We start from the raw sequence: 11725 nt of genomic DNA, 5'->3' as shown, positions 1-11725 counted from the left end.
ATATCCTCTCTTTTTTGGATTTCCTTCCCATTTAGGTCACCACAGAGTTTCATGGACCTTCTTTAAGGGACCATCCCAAGAATGAATTGTCCATGAACCAAAGATGTCTCCTCTCCTCTCCTCTCCTCTCCTCTCCTCTCCTCTCCTCTCTCTTCTTGTCTTCTGGAAAACAAACCGCTTGGCTCCTGGGCAGCTTAGCTTTAAATTGGAAAATGCAGCCTTGCTTGGCCAAACAACAGTATCACAGCCTCCCCACTGCTCAGAACAGCTTGTGACATACACCCCTGCAGGCAAGACCATAAAGGGCTGTCTAACATCCTGGAACCACCAGTCCCCAAAAGGACTTTCCTGTGCAACTTCTTTAGAATTCTAGACTGTGGGACCTATCTTTTCTTCTCCGGCAGTTTCTCACCCTGGACTTGAACTTTTGCTTCGTTTCTCTCCATTTAATTAGTGACCCCATCTCTTAGAAGAGATCATTAGAAACCCACGGTGGCCCTGGAGATGCGAATCAGAACAGAATTCAAAGGGAAATAGAGGGACCAATGACTTGGAAGTCTGAAAGAACACTCTAGTCCCTCTGACCTTCATAACATAACAAGTTCCCTTCTAGGCCACTTTACAGAGGCCCCAATTCAAACAGGTGCTCCTATATACCTCTTCTCCCTGTTCATCTCAAATTAAAAAAAAAACTAGATTGAAGCCAGTTCTTGCATGGTTCTGATTATGTCTCACCTAGATGATGGTGGCCCCTCGTAAGGCTTGCTAACTCTGGTTTCACCCACCCACACCCCTCTTACACTCTGTAAGCCAAACCAAATGGAGAGAATCTAATATCCTTAGCTTGCATTCAACAACCCAGCCCCAGTCCTCTAGCGATACCCAATGCTATTTTCATCTCCTACATGCTGGCCAAACTTGCCTAACCGTAATTCCAGACCGTAGGTATGGTCGGGGCTGTTCTACTCCATACTTTGCTCATTCCAGTCCTAATGCCTAGAAATCCATCCTGGGCGTGTTGATCACTTACCTGTCCTCACTGGTCCACCTCAGATATCATCAATGGAAACAGCCTCTCCTTCCTATGAATTCTCATCAATGATATCATTTTATAAATAGACTGCATTTGACTGCATTTGCATTCGTACTAGGTTGTAAGCTACTGGCTGTCAATGACTGACTTGTATTTGCATCACTCAAAGCCTACGGCTTTGCACTTAGTATTAAATAAAACCTCATTGATGGGTGAATGGACAAAATGGCACCTCTTCTCAATGCCTGTCTTCAAAATAGTTTAGTAAAAAGGCATTACGGTACTAGGTACATCAGAGCCTTTCCAAAATGCGGCTCATTTTAGAACAGACTTTAACATAGTACAAGTTTACCTTAAATCTTATCAATGGGCATTTTTCATTGGAACGGTGTGAAAGACCATAATAAAACAATCTTTACCTTTAATATAGTCCTATAACACAGATCATAACATCATTATAAATTTTGTTAACTGCAATTACTTTTGAAATTATAGTTGAAATTTTATAACCAGAGCCAGATACAGGAGAAACACTCAGTCCCCAACTTAATATGGTTGGACTTAAGATTTTTCGACTTTACAATGGTGTGAAAGCCATTCAGCAGAAACCGTACTTCGAATTGTGATCTTTTCCTGGGCTAACATATGAGGTATAGTACTCTTGTGATACTGGGCAGGGTACTGAGCTGCAGCTCGCAGAGGGCCGCGTGATCGCAAGGGTAAACAACTGATACACTTATAACCATTTTGTACCCATACAACCATTCTGTTTTTCACAGTCAGTACAGTATTAAATAAATTACCTGAGATAGTCAACACTTTATTATAAAATAGGCTTTGTGTTAAGTGACTTTGCCCAACTGTAGGCTAATTGTAAGTGTTCTGAGCATGTTTAAGGTAGGCTAAGCTAAGCTACAATGTTCAGTAGGTTAGGTAAATTAAATGCATTTTTGACAGGATATTTTCAGTTTATGATGAGTTTATCAGGATGGAATTCTACCAGGATATTTTCAGTTTACGATGGGTTTATCAGGATGGAATTCTACCATAAAGCAAGGAAGACCTGTACTTAATTATATTTAAGATCACATTCACTACTTTTTAATTAAGAGCAATTCAGCATGTTCTCTGCCTATTTTCTCCCCAGACTTTAAGCTGAGCACAACACTGCCTGAGGGGCAACGTTTACTACCTTTAAGCATTTCTGACGGGGAGGTGTGTGTGTGTGCGTGTGCGTGTGCGTGTGCGCGTGCGTGCACACGCATACTTCTGGTTCTTGCTCCGATGCTTCAAGGTTTCAGTTTCATGGAGCATCAAAACCTCATTTCCTTCTAGCCTTTGATTTTATTGAAAGAAACATTAACTCACTGCTTCATAATTAAGAAAAGCTCTTTGTGCCTGCTACTTCCCGCTTTGTTTTTTTCTTTTTCCTGGTATAAAATTAGGGGTCAACAATATCAACAATTGAAAAAGAAATTAGGGAAACACCCTGCTGGTTTGGGCGCTGTCTTCCTATTAAGTAGTTCTCCTGGTGGTGGCCCATCCGATGGTCCTAGGTACTCCTTCCCATCAGCTATTTCGACATTCATATGCTTTCTGCTTTCTTCCAACTGTCTCAGGTCACCTGCTGAGCTTTGCAGTCTGCATCATCCTTGTGCTCTTTGTTTATAGAAGATCAGTCTCTAACAGAGACAGCTTACTTTTAGGTAGACTTGGACTCTTTTTTTCCAACTTAAACTTTTAACTTTAAGGCATATACCTTTTAAAGCAACAATCTAAAGCAATTTTTTTTTAACAGTCAAAAGACCCCAGAGGTAGAATCCAGCTGAATAATTTCCCCTTTCAGTTTTACATTTTGAAATGTGTTCTGGCTTACATTTTGATTTCTAGGACTTTCAGACACTTCACTTTTCATTGTTCTTTGGGTCCAAGGTATAGAGGGTCAAAACTGGTTGGGGTGGGCAGAAGGGCTTGACCCAAGACCTACATTAGTACCATATTGTTCAGTTCATGCACGACCTGGAAAGGATTGACCAAGACCTAGATTAGGACTGCGTCAGGAGTAAGGAATGGACCCAGAGCAAATGTGAAATCAAACGATGGAGCTGAATGGCTGAGGCACACTGTTAGTGTCAGCATTTACTGTGTACCTACTATGTGCTTGGCACTGTGCAAAGTACAAAAGTTGCAGTGCTGAGCAAGACAGACAAACATTCCTAGAAAAGGAATAGATATTAAACAATTACACAATAAATACTCTGAAGGTGCATGATAGTGTGTAATAGAACTGAACCAGTCAGGGCAATTAAGGAAACTTACCCATTGAAAATGGCATTTAACTGCAGATCTGAAGGAAGAGCAAATAATGGAGGAGGAAAGAGTTCTCCAAGATGTAGTACATGAGAGGTGAGAAAGAGCTTGGCATGTTGCAGAAACTGAGTGAGTGGCTGGAGTGCCAAGAGGCTGGGGATGGGCATGGGGTGGAGATGGTTGCAAAATGGGACTGGAACAGTCTAAAAGTTATAACAAGCTCAGACATTAGCCAGGCAATCTTGTGCCTTAGCTGTGAGAGGTCCAGCAACAGGGATCCTAGATGCAAGGGGACATGGCTGTCTGCAGACTATCCATTCAGGCTTAGGGCTGAAGTATGAACCAGGCATACTTGTAGGTTCAAAGGACTCACCTAGATAAATGAGCATCTATCTGAGTCCTAGTTACTGAGTGCAGTCCACATAGGACTGCAGGCTTGGAAAGAGACTGAGGTATGAGAGTGAGTCATCAGATTTAAGCAGTAGGAACAAAGCCAATGGCTGGTCATAGAGACCAGGCCAATGTAATACGGGAGCCCAGAGGGAACCTGGAACTATCCCCGGGTCTGAAAAGCCACTCAAGAACAATGTGGGGCCCTGGTACCTTCACAGGGCCCCAGAGTCTTTATTTTGTAAAGATTTGACTGAACTCTAGATTTTCCTGGATCGTGGGTCTCACGCTCTTTGTATCTCTCTGCCTTATTCTGGGCTGACTCAAGGGCTGAGCCATGGATCTAGCTGTGAGACACTGTGGAAGGGAGAGACTGGACCAAAAGGTGGGGGGGTGTCAATGCTACTCTCCTATAATGTGGGGCTTTCACACTGTCATTCTTTACAAGCTTTGAAAAGCATCTTTATAAGCTTTGAAAAGCATCTCTGAAATTGAACAGAGTAAAGCATTTCTCTTGAAAGCCTGAGTAGTACTGTCCTAAATCCCACACCATCTTGTGATGAAATCTCTTTTGCACTCATCTACAATCTCTTTCGATTTTTTCCTATCTCTTAATGTTTCAGTTGCTTTTAAAAAAAAAATACATAGTTAGGTTTCCCAGCTTTGGGAAATTAAATGCACACTGTGATCCTGGTTGGAGGTAATGCACTGAATAGAAATGATCCAGAACAGTGAGGGGTAGGTCAGTGCCACCAAGGAAGTTAATGCCTCTTTAACACGGGTTAAAGATGAGCTGGATTTGGGGATTACGGCTCACCCTGAGTACTGGGGAACAAAATGAAGTGTAACTCTCACAACTCATTTTTCACCTTTTAATTTTCCCTTTTCTACTCCAATCCCCACCCCCCTTACCTCCAATTAAGATGTAGATCACATAGAAATAAGCCCTATTTTTCCCCTTGCTAGACATAATCTCATTTCAATCTTACACCAACCCAATTTTGAGGAAATCCTAGAAAGTTTGTGTTGTAAAACTCATGTCAGGGGTGCCTTTGATGTGCCCTGGGTCGTGGATTACGCAACATATTCTTGCTTCTGGGGCCCCGTGACACCAGGGAAAAGCACATCACTCAGTGGCCCAGAATCTCAATAAATACTTGGTATCCTGCAACCGACAAAGAAAAAACAACTCTCTAGGGATACTTTTGGTCCCTGGATGAGAAATGTTTTAATATTGGAGTTATTAGTTAACCCAAACTAAAGTCTTCTGCCTGCTATCTGGTGAGTTAGGTGTCTTTTAACTTGGGTTGGTGGGAACAGAAAGTATTCTTAGTCTCCTGTGAGCCCTGATGATGATTTTTCTCTAATCCTTTTGGATGGTTTCACTCCCGGCCTTAGCTAGTTTCTCCCATGCTCATCAGTACTCTGCTGAAGACTCGAGGGGACTCTCTGCAGGGCAACCCAACTCCATCTGTGCAGAATTCTCTCTGGTTCTCTGCCTTGTGAACTCCAGTCCCTTGGGCCTCCCCACATTCCCATCTCTGTCTATTCAACTCAGGGAGGTCACGGGAGGTTCTTCTGGGTTCCCCTCTCTGTGCCGTGTACTGGAGACTCTCTCCAGGCAGTAAGCTAGGGCAATTGTAGGGCTTTCCTCTGTTTGTTCCCATCTTTCAGGGATCACTGCCCTTTATTGCCTCACATCCAGTGCCTTGAATACCATCGGCTCATTTATTTTGTCTGTATCTTTTAGTTGTGCCAGGCATGAAATCCAGTCTTAGTTACTTTCACTTGGCTGAAAGCAAAATCCCTCCAGGGCTATTTTAAGGTTGTTTAACCTTGTTTTTGACACTTTTTGAGGCCCCACTCCATATGAAGATAAACACATAATGAGTGATCTGACAGTAAATCTTTATTTTGCATGAAAAGATTTTTACGGCTCTTCTTTTGAAACTATTAATTTACAATTATTTAAAGTTTCTTAGCAAAGGAATTTTTAGAATTAAGAATTTCACCTACAAATCACTTTCAAATTAATTGTTAACACTAAATTGAGTAAAGAAATTGCAAGAATTTTACATTTTTAGGTATACACTTACATAGTTATTCATTTGGTTTTACATAGTTTTGCTGCCTTTTTTTAATTTCTTATATATTTTCATGGGTTGTTAAATAGCTCACAGGCCCTAGGAGTTGGGCCTATAGTCCCCAGTGGGTAAAACAGCCCTGCTTTCTTTTGAGATTCAAAGTGGTAGTAACTACCACTTATAGTACCTTTGTTTCCCCAAATGCCAGTAAGGCATCTCGACAATTTCCATATTTTCCTCTGTTAGGTACTAGGCAGGAATAGGCTTGTCCCCTTGGGCAAAACTGTGGCCTTTATCCCTGGTGAAGCAAGTTCTTCACCAGCTCAAAAATTCTCATGTCCTAGGGCCTCTGCTTTCAATCCTTTGAAATTAGTGGTTCTCCCCCAAGGCTATCTCCATCCCCTGCTCCTTCCCACCTTGCAGGGGAGTATCTGGCAATGTCTGGAGACATTTTTAGTTGTCACAATATTGGGGGAGGAGTGTTGCTGCTATTGGTGTCTTGTGGGTAGAGGCCAGCGATGTAACTAAACACCAACGGTACTCAGGACAGCCCCTCACAATAAAGCATTTTCCAGCCCACAATATCTACAGTGATGGGGTTGAGAAACACTGTCCTAAATCAATGTGGCCTCAGAATGCAGAACTGGGGCTTACTCAGAAAAGCACCATTTCTGCTGGCCTTGTTGCCTATTTGTTTTTTAGATTTTTGTCTTAGTGAACTCGATTAATTCATATCATTCTAACTTTGAAGGGAATCACCATGGTATTTTTAGCAAAATTAGCTCAAAATATTCTATAGAAAGAGCAAGCTCTAGCTTCCCTAAAATCATAGACTCTGGGCCCCTGAGGAGGGCCACAGGCTGTGACTTTGGCCACTGGAAATACTAGATTCACACCAAGGCTGGGCAGAAGGTCCACTGAAACATGGTGACTCTTTCTCAAGGGCATCTTTGTTCCTTGCTACTTCATTGACTGCTCAGCTAGAGCCAACTTTGCATAACTTAGAAATCAATGCATTTGTCCCCATCTAGCTATGACCATGCTCCATCACCATCCATTTCCAGTCTCACTAAAACAGATACTTTATAATCAGCAATTATTTTTGTATTTGTTCTGGGGTGAGTAGGAATTGTTACACTTCTTATGAACAAGAGGGAATTACATGGAAAATCCAATGGAAATACATGAGATGTCATTGACTCCTTTATTAGCCAGGTCTGATTTATAATGTACTTACCTGCCTAGAAATGAAGAGCTCTGTCTGAGTTAATTACTAGGAAACAGTACTGTCTGTCAATATTCTCTTTTTTTCCTATGTTCTTATCTGATACGGAAATGAACCAACCTTGTATTTCTTATCCTTGAGGTGTTCTGCTTCTGAGTTTGTGTATAAAACGCGACGTGTATTATACATAAATTTTGGTAACATCTATACTTATCCTCGAATGTTTTCATTTGAGCTGGTAGTGATCTTAGTTTCCCAAACATATGTTAGGCCAGTTTATATCTTTGGAACCTTAGCTCTTGCTGTTCCCTTTAGCTGAAATGCTTCTCTTGTCCTCCTCTTATAGGGGAGCAGCTACCTTTATTTTAATCAACTTAAATAGCTATCTCCTCTAAGAAACCTTTCCTTAACTTTCTCCCAGCTAGGACTGTCTTATTACTTTTGTAGACTTTAAGAAATTTTGCCTTTGTGGACCCTTTTCTCTATTAAAGTTAAAATTTATATTTTATAGTTGAATTAGTATAAAACTGAATTTAATAATATATTAAAATATTTTTGTAGCTAACCTAAAAATTTATTATTTAAAAAAAATTTTTAATGTTTTCAAAGGCCCCTAAAAGTATTATGGGTCCTAGACAGCGTATCTACTATGCCAGTTGGATAAGAGATCCCTGACCTCAAGAGTTAGAATTGGTCATTTGTGCTACTATTGAAAAACAAATATACAAACAAGTACAGCAATCTATTCTTAATGACTATTAGTCCCTTAAACACAGGGTATTGGGCTAATTCATTGCTTCTAGCTGTGTCTACTGGGATACCTGGCATGAATTAGGGACTCACAAATGAACAAACAAATAATGCTATTCTGGTATTTTGAAACCTTGGGCACCAAAAGACTCGAATTCATGAGAACACGGCGGGGCTAGCCTATACGAGAACCTTGGTCACTGCCATTTGGTACTCTTTTAAAAAGACTTCTGGAGGCTTTTGCTTCTGAGAGGATGGAGTAAGATGTACGTTCCCCATCCCTCCCACTACATCAACCAAAAAATCTTGGATGTTACATGTAAACAAAGCTCAGACAAAGAAAAGGTGGACTGGCTGGGGACTTCACATAACAACCAACACAATAGTGAGTTCCCAGGATTTCTTTTTACCTCATATCTCAGACTGGATATTGGAGAAGCTGGCAACCTGGGTTATTGATACTTGCAGACAAAACAGCCCCAAGAAAGCCTGCCACCTCTCTAGCCAAAGGGCCTGGAAAAGGGCAGCCTAGCAATGCAGCAAACTTTTAGAAAATAACCCTTTGACTATATCCAAAAACCACAGAAAAACTTCAGTCCTATCTCTGTCTCTGTCAGCAAAGACCAAGTGGGGACCCTGGACTTCTACCCTTGCCACGCTATAAGGAGGCTCCCCTAGTCTCCTGCTGGGGTCATATCAGAGAAGGCCGAGTAGGGAACCAGGGCTTTAGTTCATGCTGGGCAGTAATGAGTAGGCCTCCATCCCTGCTCTACAGTATCAGGGGAAAACATGGGGGGGAGCCTAGACTTTTACCCGCTTTAGGCAGTAATGAGGCATCCCTACTTCCTCCTCCCTGGAGTGGTATCAGAGGGGGACTAGTGGAAATTCAGTTTTATTATTACACAACAATAGCAAGGCCATAGTGTCAGTGGAGGCCATGTGGGGAGCCGCAAAGAAGTACCTAACCCCCTCCCCAGCCAGGGTGGTATCAATGGGGCCCTGTTGAGGAGCCTGAACTCTACTGCTGCCCAGCAAAAGGGGTCCCTCCCCAACTAGCTGTCATAGGAAGCCAAGTGGAGAATGCGGACTTCTACCTTCACATGGCACTAACAAGGTGACATTCCGCATACCTACTAGAGGAGTGTCAGAGGAAGTATGATAAAACATAAGCTTTAAACAGGATCCTGAGTCTTGTAATGTAACAACCCAAGGTCAGTCGAAAATCACTCTTCATACCAAGAACCAGGAAGATCGCAAACTGAATAAGAAAAGACCATCAACAGACACCAAAACCAAGATGATATAAAATTATCTGACAATAATTTAAGTGGCCATCATAAAAGTACTTTAATAAATACTTACAGACATGCTTGAAACATGAAAAAATAGTCTCAGCAAAGAAATAGTTTCAGCAAAGAAATAGAAAATATAAAGAAAAAGCAAATATAAATTTTAGAACTAAGAAATATAACAGCTAACGTAAACTCAGTGGATGGACTTGGCTCAACCCCATAATGGGGATGATAGAGGAAAGAGTCAGTGAACTTGAGGATAGAATAATAGAAAATATCCAATCTGAACAACAGAGAGAAAATAGACTTGGGGAGGGGTGATTAAGAGTGTCAGGGACATGATGGACTATAACAGAAGATCTAATATTCATGTCACGGGAGTCCCAGAAAGAGATGAGAGAGTGGGTTAAAAAGTTTTCCAGGAATAATGGCTGAACATTTTCCCAAATTTGGGAAAAAAAACATAAACCCATAGATTCAAGTAGTAAGAAATCTCTAAGCAGCATAAACCTAAAGGAATCCACACCAAGGCACATTAATCGTCGAAAGACAAAATATACATCTGATAAGGGACTTTGTATTATCCAGAATAATACAAAGAACACTTATATCTTGAAAATATCCAAATCTTTTGGTTTTTTTTGATTTATTTCACAAAAGAAGATAGAATAATGGGCAATAAGCACCTGAAAGGATGCTCGATATCATTTGTTATTTACAAAATGAAAACTACAATGAGATATTATCTCACACCCACTCGAATGACTATAATAAAAAAGATAGGCAATAAAAATGTTAGGATGTGGAGAAAGGAGAACGCTTATTGTTGCTGGCGGCAGTATAAAATGACACAACCACTTTGGAGAACACTTCTGCAGTTTCCTTTAAAAAATTAAACAATTTAGCATATGGCCCAGTAATTCCACTCTTAGGTATACATCTACAATAAAAGTATACAGATGTTCTTAGCATCATTATCCATAATACTGGATACAACCTAATATTGGATACAGCAAAAATTAGAAACTACCTACATTGCCACCAATTGGTAAAGGTTCTATAGCCATACGATGAAATACATTCAGTAATAAAAAGGAAAAATTACTGATATGTGCACTATGACATGAATAAACTTCAAAAACATTATGCTAAGAATCCAGGTCAAAAGACCACATATTGTATGATTATATTTATTTGAAATATCCAAAAAAAGCAAATCTGTAGAGACATAGAGAATAGTGACTAGCTGGGCTGGAGAGGTGGTGAGGGAGGTGATGGTGGGGATGACGTTTTGGGGGGTGAAGGAAAAAGTGCTAAAATTGTTTTATGATCATTGTACAACTTGGTAAATTTACTGAAAGATCATTGAATTGTACACTTGAAATGGGTGAATTATATGTGAAATAGACCTTACTATAGTTACTGATTATGTATAATACACATACATAGATACATATATGTGTATATATATGCATATATGTAGCCTCCATACACATATAAAAAGCTAGTTTGTATTTTGAACCAGAAGAGTGAATAGAAAGGAGAATTTTATATGATATCCAAAGCCTGTCTTGTATTCTCCATTTCATTGCTATTTTTTATTAATTGTATGGAGAAGCCATCTAAAATACTAGGTATGTCTGATGCCTTTGTTCTTTCTGGTGCCCCTACCTACTTCAAGGTGATTAAAAATTTAATTTTCTTTTCAGATGTGTGGTTCTGTGTTTAGTTGATGCTAACAGTAGGACTCATCTAAATCATAAATACTGATAAGTGAATTCTAAGATACTTGGATTAAGTAAGGATAAAATGAAACCAATACATGGTTGCCAAATCAACTCAATGTGTGTTCTATGGATGGGTTCCTTTCTAATTGTAAACAAATATTATTTATTCCTAAATCATGAAATAGATGTGAAATAGCAGATATATTATGAGTATTTTATAACAGATAATATCCAATTTTAATTGAAAAACTTAAGCTGCCTAAAAATTAAATAATTTAAACACTATGATTGGCATGGACTTAATACTACACATAATGTTACATTTGATCAGGGAAAGTTTTAGTCGACACGTGAGAAGCTGGCATTTCAAAATGAGAAGGAAATGTATTTTAAAGTTTTATTTTGGAAAAACATAAGGACGGACTTAAAGACAGAATTAAGTTAAAAACAGTAATTCATGACCTTTAAGAAAAAATGCGGTTGGCCAGTTGCATAGACTAGCAGTCCCCATTGCCAGTCTTCGTATCACAATCCGTAAGAACTATTGGCAAGTCTGACACAGAAACAGAACAAACAAAAAATAATGACTCTCGAAAGCCGATACCTGAAACATGTCAAGTATTGCTTTGGATAGAGAATAAAAGGTATAGTGGAAAATTCTTTTTACTGGGCTGTGGAAGTTTCAGAAAAGTCTAAAATCTCTATTTGTTGTTGTTATTGTTTTAAGAAGAACCAAAATTAACTGATCTTTTAATACAGGAATATTCTCAGTTCAAAGTTAGGACAGAAGAGTTCTAACAAATATTTAAAATACTCTGCTATAGGCCAGCTACTCCATTCTTATAGTCAATGTTTTGTGTTTGGAAAACACACACACACACACACACACACACACACACACACACACACACACA

The 11725-nt window shown here is 39.8% G+C and overlaps 1 protein-coding gene across 1 annotated transcript in view; it reads left to right on the top strand.

Annotated features, from left to right (window-relative positions):
* PLPPR1 (phospholipid phosphatase related 1) overlaps positions 1-11725 on the top strand; it is a 264328-nt gene that overhangs the window by 133369 nt on the left and 119234 nt on the right. The window lies entirely within an intron of this gene.

The sequence above is a fragment of the Aethalodelphis obliquidens genome, unplaced genomic scaffold (genome assembly GCF_003676395.1).
Source record: "Aethalodelphis obliquidens isolate GAN/ISIS:26980383/991018 unplaced genomic scaffold, ASM367639v1 scaffold7, whole genome shotgun sequence".
NCBI classification, from domain to species: domain Eukaryota; kingdom Metazoa; phylum Chordata; class Mammalia; order Artiodactyla; family Delphinidae; genus Aethalodelphis; species Aethalodelphis obliquidens.
The sequence above is the reverse complement of the archived record's forward strand: the minus strand, read 5'-3'. Positions and strand labels throughout refer to the sequence as shown.